At 34.6% G+C, this 12,554-nt stretch overlaps 1 protein-coding gene across 1 annotated transcript in view; it reads left to right on the top strand.

The window, feature by feature from the left end:
* C1H16orf72 (chromosome 1 C16orf72 homolog) overlaps positions 1-12,554 on the top strand; it is a 45,689-nt gene that overhangs the window by 26,910 nt on the left and 6,225 nt on the right. The window lies entirely within an intron of this gene.

Here is a 12,554-nt window from a genome sequence, read left to right as displayed (position 1 = left end):
TGCTGCTTATTTTCAGCCTGCCTGATTTAGCATATTATACTTCTTAGCAAAGGGAACACATTCCAGATACTGTCTCCATGTCACCTAATATTTTCTGCATAATCTTTTGTTTTTTTCCAGACAAGTCCAAACTTTATTTTAAACTACATTTTAAATTTAAAATTACTAAACAAATCACAATGAATACTCTGCAGTCTTAATAAACATTAAAGAAGTGATGTTTTGTTCTGGTTGGTCCCCATTCATGTTTTATTATCCCAGTAACTTGAAGCCCTCAAAGCACCAAACGTGGGTTAATGATAGGAATCTGTTTTGATAGCTCCTGGCTGGATCTGTTAAAACCTAAGCTTCAGGGAGAAGGGAAACCACTGGTCACCTGAGTTTCACTCAGAAAGGATCTTGGCCAAATATACCAGCTATATCTTTAAATCTTTTAAGAAGATCCTTGCCTTCTTTTGTTTTAGATGCTTGAACTTCAACTTGATATTGAAAACAAAGTGCTCCTTGAAAGGGGTTGCTACCTATTAATGGAGAAAAGACGCTTTGAATAGTTCTACTTAGAACTTTGAAGAGCTCTCTTGTTTGTATCTATTTCTAGTTGGTGTCTCTATTTTTATAGAGATTAATAGACCAATGAATAATTTTTCACTAGAAGGCCCTTATGATAACATACTTTAATGTCCAGGGAACCAAAAGGGGATTTTCTAGGGAGCTTATAGAATTTGACCATATAGTTCAATTAAGGAGTATACAGGAGGCCCATTGGCCAAATCCAGCCTGCCACTTGTAGCTGCTGCTGTTTTGTATGGCCAGGGAGCTAAGAATGGTTTTTACATTTTTAAATACAATAAAACCTTAAAAATGTAAAAAAAAAAAAATTCACTGTTAGCTTGTGGTGGTTACCTGTAGTTTGCTAACTTCTGATGTATATTCTCCACAATGGGACAGTCGTCATCTGAAGACCTACCTAGTGGGAACCAGCTACTTTCAGATACAGTTCATTCTACTTTTGGGTAGTTCTACTTGTTTCCTTATACCAAGCCCAAATCTGTGTCTTCGCAGCTTTAACCCACTCTTTTTTGCCCTTTGGACTAGTCTTTCTGTTAGCACATTTCTGTTAGCACATATAGTAAGTTTATCACATTAGCTAGTTGTCACCTTGGGAAACAGAAATAAAACCTAGTTTGGCTGGGATAGGCAAAAAGGGTTGGATTGAGTATAGAGAAGGGAAGAATTGTATTGGGGATAACAACTGAAGAGACAAAGCAAAATAGGTACACTTTCAAGGCACATTTTGAACATAGGAGAAAGTATGAGCTTTTTTCACCACCAGAGCCAAGTGATTTATTTGAGACTGTTTTAGGTCTGTCCTGTAACTTCTTGGAATTTCTCCAGAGTAAGGTGGATAAAAGTTGTGTCATACTGTCCATAGTGTTGAGAAAGCAGTATTAACTTGTGCTAGATTAAGTAAAGACTGAACTAAATTGTTTGGGGAGGTTGGTTGTGAATACAGAGCTAATAAAAACAGAATACCTTTTTCTTACATGGCTTAAGAATTTATTTAACAACAACAAAAAACCCTGACCATGGTCTCTTCAAAAGTGGTATTCTGTTAAAGGAAATACCTTTAAATGGTACGTTTGAATATATGGGATCTTTAGGGTTGAGGAGTGGGAAAAAAAGTTTGCAAAGTTTGTGGACCAAGAACATTTGGGACCCACAGGAGAAATTATTCTTTTGGTTAAATCCTCCCATGATTCCATTTACTTCAGGAAACTGAAATATATTTGCCCTTTCTTGGCCTAATTCTGGTTAAGAAACTAAATGCTGGTTTGGTTTCATTTTGGCAAAATAGTAGTAAATTTCTTGCTAAGTTATTACTGTTATCACCAGCAAGCTACGGATACAGTTTGATAAATTGCATCAATAGCTTCCTGAAAAGACAAGTCTTTGTAATAAACAGACCAGCAAATAATTGATTCATATGAGTAGAATGTGGGAGTAACAGACTTAATTTTATGTTAAAGCTTACTGGTTACTGGTTTCCGTGTATTGGATTTAGTGGTTAGTAGGTTTTTGACCTAGACACAACAAATTCCAGGAGGAGTTTGATATCTCATAACTTTGAAATAATAACTCAGATTTTTAAATGAGAATGTGATTTGTAATCTTAGTAGGCATCACTATTGTATTGTTTATTTTTTAACGATTATTCATTCTATTCCCAGGTAGAACTACGATTTAATGAAATGTGGAAACAGCCATCATGACAAATTTAGTTTGTCCTGTGTCTCCCCCGCACCCCCCCCCCCCCCCGGTTTAAGTTACTTGATTTTATATAAAAAATGCAGTTGTAAATACTTCATATCTTAAATTCTCTTGTAAGAATAACCATAATGGTTCTTAATACAGTATACAGAATTTCAACCACATAACTGTTTTTGTTTGTCTTTTTGAGAGCCAAAGAAGTAACAGAGCCCTTTAGTAAAGTTCTTATTTGTGGATTTTTTTAAAAAGGTCTTTTTTTAAAGTCAGGGTTCTAGAATTTTGTTTTGAAATGAGTTGTCTAGCTTTAATGTTCTGTAGTAATTCTTTGCATAAATAATTTTTGGATGATAAAGTTCTGGAAGAATGATTGGGCAGATAGCATGGTGCAATGGAAAGAATGCTGAATTTGGAATAAAAGTACTTGATTTCAAATCTGAATTCTTGCATTTTACTACATATGCCTTTTTTTTTTTTTTTTTTTTTTTTGGTGAGGCAGTTGGGGTTAAGTGATTTACCCAGGGTCACACAGCCAGTAAGTGTCAAGTGTCTGGGGTCAGATTTGAACTCAGGTCCGCCTGAATGTGGGGCCAGTGCTCTATCTACTGTGCCACCTAGCTGCCCCCTACATATATGTCTTGAAGCATGTCACTTAACATTAGATTTTAGCCTCTTCTACAAAGGGAGTGGTTTGAATTTGATGATGTAAAACTGATTCTCTGATCCTGCTTGGCATTCTTTTATTATAGCTTAGAGTTTTAGGTATCTTCATGGAAGAATAATAGACGACACCATTTAGGCAGTGCACATTTGACACATTTTACCAGTTACATAGTTGGGTAATAATTCATATGAGGAATATGTTCTCTGTGGCCTTAATTCTACTAATCTCTTGCCTTATGCTTTCCGAAAACTTCCTTAAATTCTTGCTTCACTTCCTCTCTCTGTAAAATGGTGGGACTACTTGATACACTAGTAAACTACTTTTAAAAATTCTTGGCATCAGGATAAATTGAGTAGGAGAATACAGAATTTCTTGATAGTTTTATTTTTATTTATTTTTGGTGAGGCAATTGGGGTTAAGTGACTTGCCCAGGGTCACACAGCCAGTAAGTGTTAAGTGTCTGAGGTCGATTTTGAACTCAGGTCCTCCCAAATCCAGGGCTGGTGCTTTATCTACTGCATCACCTAGCTGCCCCCTCTTGATAGTTTTAATACCGTTTTAAACAAGAATCCTAACTTGATAAGATGGGTCCCGACTTCCTGTCTAATCCTATGAAAAGTTGATCTTTTTGATACCCTAGGACAGGTCCTGGTGATATTCTGATTTATTTTTTTATTTTTTTTTTTAGTGGGGCAGTTGAGGTTAAGTGCCTTGCCCAGGGTCACACAGCTAGTAAGTGTTAAGTGTCTGAGGCCGGATTTGAACTCAGGTCCTCCTGAATCTAGGGCTGGTGCTCTATCCACTGTGCCACCCAGCTGCCCCTTCAGCTCTATTTTTTAACAGCTCAGTGAAACTTGGGCAGTTACTATTACATATTTAAGTATCAATTTTGTATTTGTGTTCGGTTCACTTTCTTCTCACTCCTTTGTTTTTCTTCTTGTTATTCCTTCACCCCTGACATTTAAAAAGAGTAGAAAAACAAGAAGTTCACATAGTTAAGTATGTATTAAGTCTGTAAAGCTAATAAATTTTTTTCCCTAAGGTTTGTTTTACTACTGTTGCTAAGGAAAGTTCATGTGTAGCAAAACTAACTGTAATTGACCTATGGATGGATACTTTTTAACTATATATTTTCCAAAGTTCTGTATACTTTTCTTCTCTATTGAAAAAAACTGTAGTTGTCTGCATACTTTTGAAATAATTTGTCCAAGTGTAAATAATTTTGGAACACTAGTGTTAATGAACTATGGAATTTAAATTATAAGAAATTAATGTATCAAGACAACTTTGATTGCTTAAATTTGTATCATTTAAAAAAATTTAGAAAAGAAAATTTTTTTCTTTTATAAAGGCTTTTCTGAAAACTCAGATTTCTAAAATTGTCTTTTAAAAAGCAGCCTTTAGGGTGCAATCACCATTAAAGCCATCAAGGTGCATTAAAAGATGAAAAGTTTAAATTTTCCTTTTCTTCTTGAGTTCCTGTCCTAGGAGTTAATAATTGTTTATATTTAAAGCGATAAAGTCTTTCAGCTTTTTTTTCTGTTATTGAAAAGGTAAAAATGGGGATAAAATTGCTTATAAGTAGTCGTGTAGTTAGAACTGTAATGTACTCTGTTTAGTTTAGTTTAATAACCAGTCTATACTCACAAACTATCAGATTTGGGAGTTCTGAGGTTACCTAGTTCAGCTTGTACAACAGAACAATAAGTAGTCATCTGGCTTCTGCTTGAAAACCTCCAGTGATAGGGGGATCCACTCGCTCCCTCATTATCGCTTTTCACTTTTGAATAAGCTTTAATTCTTAAAGTTTTTCCTTCATTCAAGCCTACGTCTGATTTTCTTTGTTCCTTGTTCTGCCTTTTAGGACTAAATAGACAAAACTATAATCCCTCTTCCACCTGACAACCCTTCAGATACTTGTGGACTTATTATGATGGTTCCAATGAAATCTGTCATCTTCCAACAATTCCTTATAGTATGATCCCATCGCATTTTGTTATTCTGATTCACTTTCTTTGGATACCTTCAAACTTTTTGCCTTTCCCAAAATGCAGTTAGAATGTGGTACTCAGGAGAAAAACAGTGTCTTTTTTCTTCTCTGTTCTCCCAAATTGAGGCTGACAACGTTTTTGAGGTCTTATGGTCATTAGACAGGAGAGGCAGCATTTTAGGATAGATAGATAGAACAAGCCTTAGAGGCAGGCAAATCGCTTAGATTCTCTGTGTTCCATGCAACTCTTCTTAAGAGAGTGGTTCTTAACCTTTTTCTGTTATGTACTCTTTGGGTAGTCTGCAGCCTTTGAAACCTTTCTCAGAATAATATTTTTAAATGAATAAAAAAGCCCATAGGATTTTAAAGGAAAATGGTTTCAAATAGAATAATCAGACATTAAAAATTTGTATGTTTTTAAAAATTGTTAAATAAGACAGTACACTTAAAAATATAGGCAAGTTAAAGTTAAATTTTATATTTTCAAGATGCCAGTGTGAAAAAGATGCTTTTGTTTAGCTTAAATAAGCACATTAAACTTTGTGAACCTTTGACAAGTCAATGTGCATGTCATGTTGGAAATCCAGTTGACATAATGTAGGTAATATAATATGAATTTCTGATTTTTATTGGTTTTAAAAGTCACAGTTCTAATACTATTACGGTTTGTTGTTTAAATTTATAATGGAAGGAAATGTTAAATTTCAGTTAGTTTGTTGAAAATAAAGATGTAATTTTTTTTCCCCATCCAAATTCATGGAAGTTCATGGACCCTATGAAATCTACATGGACCCCAACTTAAAAACACCTCTGACTGTAAGTTGCTAAGAAGGTGCTGACCTGCATTTGTAGAGAGAATTTCCTTTTTGGGGAGTTTCCCAGTACAAGTATAATTAGAGATCCAGCCCCTATCAGTAGTCATGGTGATCATAACTCTTCTAGCCCCATGTAACAAAAATAATAATTCACTTGTAACTCTCAACCCTCTGAGAAAAGAAATGATTTAGTGTTGAAATTAAAAAAAAAAAAAGGATTTTAAGAATTTTGATCTACTTCCGTAATTTGAATTTGCTTGCTGTGACTGATCATGTATGAATCTTCAGTATTTGTATTTCACTTTAGCAGAATCTAGAATTAAAAATAAAATTTTCCAGGGTGTGTAGGTGGGGAAAAATAGATTGGGGAGGAGAGGAGAAATGGGACCTGAGTAGATTGATGGAGTGGGAAATAATTTTTAAAATGAATTTTTCTGGCACATGTAAGATATTTTTTGGAAATTTTATTTACATAATTTCAGAAATTAAATACCTTGTTTAGGATGATTTTATGCCTGTTGAAGTAGTATAAACTTGAAAAACAAGAAATTGTCATTGAAAATATGCACTAGAAGGGCATTTTATTCATTGTCAAATATTATATAGTATATATATGTTAATCACTTTTGATCAAATTGTGGGGATTTAAAATTGTTGCTTCCGAGGGGTGGGATCTCTTAAGACCTGGTAGAAGAGTTGAGCAGCAAAAATGACTGGTATGAATATTGGCTTTGTGAAGCTTTGTGTGTTCTCATTATGGCTTTTATTTTTTCTTAGTGGGCTCTAATTTGCATAGTTCCATACTTACTAGGTGTTACAAGATTACTATAGAATTACTGGCTGCCTCATTGAAATCAGTTAGATTTGGCAAATAGAATAAAATTGGTGGTGGGATTTCACTTCATTGACATTGCCAAGTTATCAACCTTAAATTTTAAGTACTGACTAAATAAATAGTCACTTAAATTTTAGGGACAGAAAATGTGCATTCTTAAGTTTAAATGTAATTAGTCTGATTCTCAAAAGAATCCTTGCTAGTGCAAATATTTACGTGATTCTTTGAAATACCAGAAGCATGAGTTTGTGCTTGAAAACAAGTTCTGTTGATTGCAAATAAAATTTCTCTTGATTTCTCTTTAATCTAGAGTCTATTAAATGGACCTCCAAATTGTTTCATTGTTAGCATCTGAAATTAGTCTTCGAAAAATCAAAATTAGTTTTCAAAGCTATGTTAACTGATAGACTTTATTTCTCATTCTTTCCCACCCCCTTCACTAATTAGCTCCATAGTGAACACTGGCACTTCAAAACTGCCAATCTATATTGTATAAGCTGTTGTACTGCCTAGTATCTTTTAAATCTATAATAAGGTTAATTTTTACTTCTGAATTATCAAATATTTCAGTTTGTATGAGTTTGATTTGGTTTCATTATCTCCATGGCTTTGGTTAAGATTTAAAGCTATCTCAATGGTATTAAAAATAAAACATGGGCCATTAAAACCTTTCCATTTTTTTAGTTGACATTTAAGAAAATTTATGTTCTCTTTATGGTAGAAGGAGGTAGGTAAACTTCACTGGAAAGCAGGATTCGAAGTTTGATTACTTTACTAGAGTAAAATGATGCCTTGTTGAGGGTGGGGTATTTTTAATGTCCCCAAATCATTTCTTTAATAACAGATTAGTTTTCTGTATAGCCAAATAGTTTATCCAATTCTTATTCAATATAGTTGAGAAATCTTGATATTACTTCAGATATTAAGTAGTTAATTGTACAAGTTAAGTTAGTCTTAGAAGGTGCTATTAAAATTAAAATTTTAATTATATTTTAAGAAATAGTATAATACTAAATAACAGGAAATTATCCACCAACGTGGTCATGATAGGAAGAACTTTGCGTTGCTACAAGTACTCAATGGAAAGTACTCCATGGTAATATTCAAACTGAACCAGGTACTGATGCTAATAGATTTCGGTGGCTTGTCACATAAAGGAACTGTGAAGTGATCAAAATCAGATGAAATTTTGGAATATTACATACATATATACCCTGGAATATTAAAATGATATTTTCCAAACTGTCTGCACATGTAGTTTTTACATGGGAAACTTAAAGTGCTAATGTTCCCTTTATTAAATATGAAATTATATGTGGGCACCAAAAGTTTTGCTTGGCTGAAGTTTTTTTCAGTATGACAGTACCCTTAATTTCTTCTGTGTCCCAAAATTTCTTTTCTATTGGCTCATTTTTATTTTTGAGGCTATTTCATGTTTGTAAACCTCTATCCTTGGCATTATGGATTTTTTTTATATATATATATATATATTTATTTATATATATATATACACACACACATATATATATATACACACACACACACACACATATATATATATAAATTTTTTTTTTTTTTTGCTGGGCAGTGAGGGTTAAGTGACTTGCCCAGGGTCACACAGCTAGTAAGTGTCTGAGGCTGAATTTGAACTCTGGTACTCCTGAATCCAGGGCCGGTGCTTTATCCACGGTACCACCTAGCTGCCCCCTCTTCAATATATTTTAAACATAAAAATGTTCTGTGGCCAAATTTGCTTAGGGAAAGCAGTTATATAGCATTTTGTTATATATAGAGCTAATTAAAGGCAATTGGTGTTGTGTCTAGGTACAAATACTGCCCAAAGGGGGATGGGACATTGGGGCCTGGGCCTGAGGTGTTTAATTTATGATTAATAAGTCCAAAGGGACTATGAATTCCAATACAGTGTGTATTCTGATATGTGATGGTCATGTTTATTTCTGAATATAGTTTACAAAACAATTGACAAAGCCCCCAAGGAAGTCATGGTATCTGTCTTGCATCAGTTTTTTTCATTTGAAAATGGGCATAATTATAGCACCTACCTTCTAGGGTTGTGAGGATGAAATAAGATTCATAACGAAGTGAGAGATTTGTAAAGTGTTTTGGAAACCTCAAAGTGCTATGGAAATGCTTATTATTTACTCAAAATTGAGTAACTTATTTTGTGCAAAAAGTTAGGAAAGTTATTTCAGTTGGTTATTAAGTATATGTGTTCATTATTATCCTAGGCTCTGGGGGTGGGGGAGTATAAGATGTGAGACATGTTTCTTACCCTTGAGGAATTTAACATGTAGTTGGAGAAAGAGCAGGAGAACCTCAAACCAGTTAAGAAACATATTTTTATATATATCATATATATCATATAAAGCATAATATATGTATAGCATATAGAATACATATATAATATTATGTAATCATATAAATATTCTGAACCATATGGTACTTACAATTGGATAGGATTGCAGAGAAAGGGGACAGGTTAAATCTGGGATAGAGGGAGCTGGACTTTCATCTGGATTTTGAGAAGAGAGGATGGTAGGATTTTAGGTGGGGAATTGGGAAGGAGAATTATTTTAGGAAGGAAAATAAGTTAAACATAAGACAAGGAGATGGGGAATCAGGAGAGTACTAGAGTATATAAAAGGCCTTGGAGATCAGGCAACATTTAGAATGGATTAGGTAGTAGTAATAGTTAGCAACATACCTTTATTAAAATCTGTCATACTGGGTTTCTTTTCTTTTGTTTTCCTGGCTTTTTTTTTTTAAGTTCAAAAGTCTTATCTATTTTGCACAGTTTAATTTTACATTAAATTGCTGAATGTTTTAACGAAAGCCTTCTCCATTTTCAAGAGGTAAGTAAGTAGTCTCTTTTCCTGAAGATTCTCTTCAGGGCTGGCCAGTCTTCTAATGACCCTTGTTTAATAGGACCAGCAAGAGATGAATGATGTGGATAACATGCTGAACTTAAGTGTCAAGAATACTTGTGTTCAAGTATGACACTTATTAGTTGTGTGATCATGGGCAAGCCACTTAACCTCTAAAAGCCTCAGTTTCCTCACCTGAAAAAAGAAGGGGTTATATATACTAGATGTTCTTTTAGGACTCTTCCAACTCTGAATCTATGGACCTATGAGGAATTCATGTCCTCTTTTTTTGCCTGACTGCCTTTTCTGTATCCTTGCTCTGTCACCTTCATTTAACAGCTTCACTCTTTACTGATCATGCCACAATGCTTTTATTATTCTGTCTTGATCCTTGTTACCATCTGTTGATCTGTCCCTGGTTTATACTTTTTATTTGCTTTTTTAAACGCTTAATTATTGATGCCTTTTTCTATTTGTAAAAAATTTATCTCCATTCCAACTCCTTTTATCAGATTGGTGACTTCAGTTATTCATTTACTTTGATTTCTTTTCATATCCTGACCATACTTTGCCACTCCCATGAACTTCATCTTCACTTTGGTCACATAGCTCTGACCTATCATCTGAAGGTCTTATGCATCAAGATCCTTGTCTCTGAAGTTTCCTTCTTACAGGAACTTCTTTTCAACCTTTTTATATTAATCTGTTGATCCTTCCCTGTTTTCCCTGTTAGTCATCACTGTTCTAGTTTCACTTTTCTACTTTTCAGGGACACCCCACCCCCCCACAAATATTTTTGGATTGTTAACACCGATACTTGATACTTAGTAGCTGTGTGACCCTGGCCAAGTCACTTAACCCTCATTGCCCCACAAAAACCACCAAAAAACCCCAACCCATCTTCAAAAACCTATCCCTTTTACTTTTGTAGAAGAATTAGGTAGCTGTCCTTGCCAAGGCTAACCCTTTTTGTGCCCTTTGTCCTCCTCTCCTGAGACCTTTTATCTATTATTTGCTCCTTTTCTTTAATGTTTCCCTCTCTTCCAGAACTGTTGAAAAATGTTTTATTGATGCTTTCTTGTTTTTACATCATTCACGTCTGGATTTGCTCTTTCATCCTCCCTCTTCCATACACCCTACCATCTAACAATTTAAAACAGACAAAACTAAGCCACCTAATACTGTAGAATGTATCTGACAGTTCATGAAATACTTTGTACCCTCTACTAGTTCTTTCACTTCCACCTGTGCTTATTTAGCCATTCTAACTTACTATATTCATTCCTCTGGCTTTAATTATAATCTCTGCCATAAATTCCCAAATCTACATAATAGCTAAAACCAAACAGTATGCTGAGCTCCAGCCCTACATTTCCCACTGCCTGCTAAACAGCTCTACCAGGATATCTTATTGGTACCCTTAAACTTAGCATGTTTAAAACTGTCACCATCTTCCTCAGACTCCAAATCTACTTTTCCTCAAAACTTCCCTAATTGCATGACCATTCTGTCTAGTCACTCATATGCGGAACCTCTGTATTTTGGGCTCCTTTCCTCTCATCCCTTACAATTATTTGCCAGGTTCTGTAGAATCAACAAGATATCCCACCGTATACTTTGTATTTTTCTATACTCGTTGTTCTTAGCCCAATTTAGTCTTTCTGCCTTTAGTCTCTTCTCTATAGAGTCTATCCTTCATGGGCTGCCAGAAATACACAGGTCTGACTCAGAAGCCTTCCATTTGCTTATAAGATACAATACCACTTCCTTAGCTGAGCATTCAAAGTACTCCATAACCTGGTTCCAACATACATTTTTAGTTTTGTTCTACTTATTTCTCTTAACACATATTCTGGCTAACCTAGAACAGTAGGTGGTCTCTGACCTCATTTTGCCCATTTGCCTCAGTGAATTCATTTCCTATTTCCTCATGCCACTCTCATTAAATTATCCATTAAAATTATTTTTATTCAGTGTCTAGCTCAGATGTCATCTTTCCCAGGAAACCTTTCTTGACCTTTTTCTTTACCCTTCCTCAAAATTGAAAGTGATCTCTTCCTTCTCTTAGCTCCACTCCTCATCCCTAATTAGATTGTAAAATTCTCAAGAGCTGTGCTGTATTTCATTTTTGTATCCTTTGCACCTAGAATAGTACCTTTGTACATAGTAGGTGCTTAATGAATATGCTGAATTTGAATGTGGCATTTTCAACAAAAACTTTATGAATATAAAAATATGTGAAGCTCTATTTCTGAACTCTTTGGTCTTAGAAATATTGATTGCATAGGGTTGTAGTATAACAAATTTAGTTAACTATGAAATTTCAGATTAAAACAATTTAAGATTTAAATATGATATAATTTTCTTTTATAATTTTTGCTTGAATAAATTTTTTTTAAAAAAGTAATATGGGGGCAGCTAGGTGGCACAGTGGATAAAGCACTGGCCCTGGATTCAGGAGGACCTGAGTTCAAATCTGGCCTCAGACACTTGATACTTACTAGCTGTGTGACCCTGGGCAAGTCACTTAACCCTCATTGCCCCCTCCAAAAAAAAAAACCACACCTAAAAGTAATATGCATTTTTATTTATAGTTTGGAGTTTTTTTGCTTGAATGTTGATGTGCATATGATACAGGTTTGACCCAATCATATTTTGAAGGCTTAAAGTTATGTTGGTTCCTCAGGAGTGAGGTCTGACTTTGTGGAGAGAGCCCAATAGACATGGTGTTCCCTACATGGCTTTAGATACAATAATCACATCTTTTGACCTTTTATACCTGGAAGTATAATGGCAGGACTTTGGTCCTGTTATCGAATTTTCTAGAACTTTTAACCAAAATCCAGAAACAGTTTTAGTTAAAGTCAGGCTGGGTTTGCTTGAGGGTTGGGGGGTGGGCAAGGGTACCCAGTAAAGCTATAGATTAGTTGGGTACTTTTTAGTTCTAGGAGTCCCCAACAGTTGTTGGGTTGGGCCCTAGAAGTCTGTTAAGTCTAAAAATATTCTGGGAAAGTGAAGATTTGGAATCAGTCAGCACAGACCTGGTTAAAATGAGAATATATATTGAAAGAATTACATATGGTATAATTTGTAATAATTC

This window comes from Dromiciops gliroides, chromosome 1 (assembly GCF_019393635.1).
Source record: "Dromiciops gliroides isolate mDroGli1 chromosome 1, mDroGli1.pri, whole genome shotgun sequence".
Taxonomy (NCBI): domain Eukaryota; kingdom Metazoa; phylum Chordata; class Mammalia; order Microbiotheria; family Microbiotheriidae; genus Dromiciops; species Dromiciops gliroides.
The sequence above is the reverse complement of the archived record's forward strand: the minus strand, read 5'-3'. Positions and strand labels throughout refer to the sequence as shown.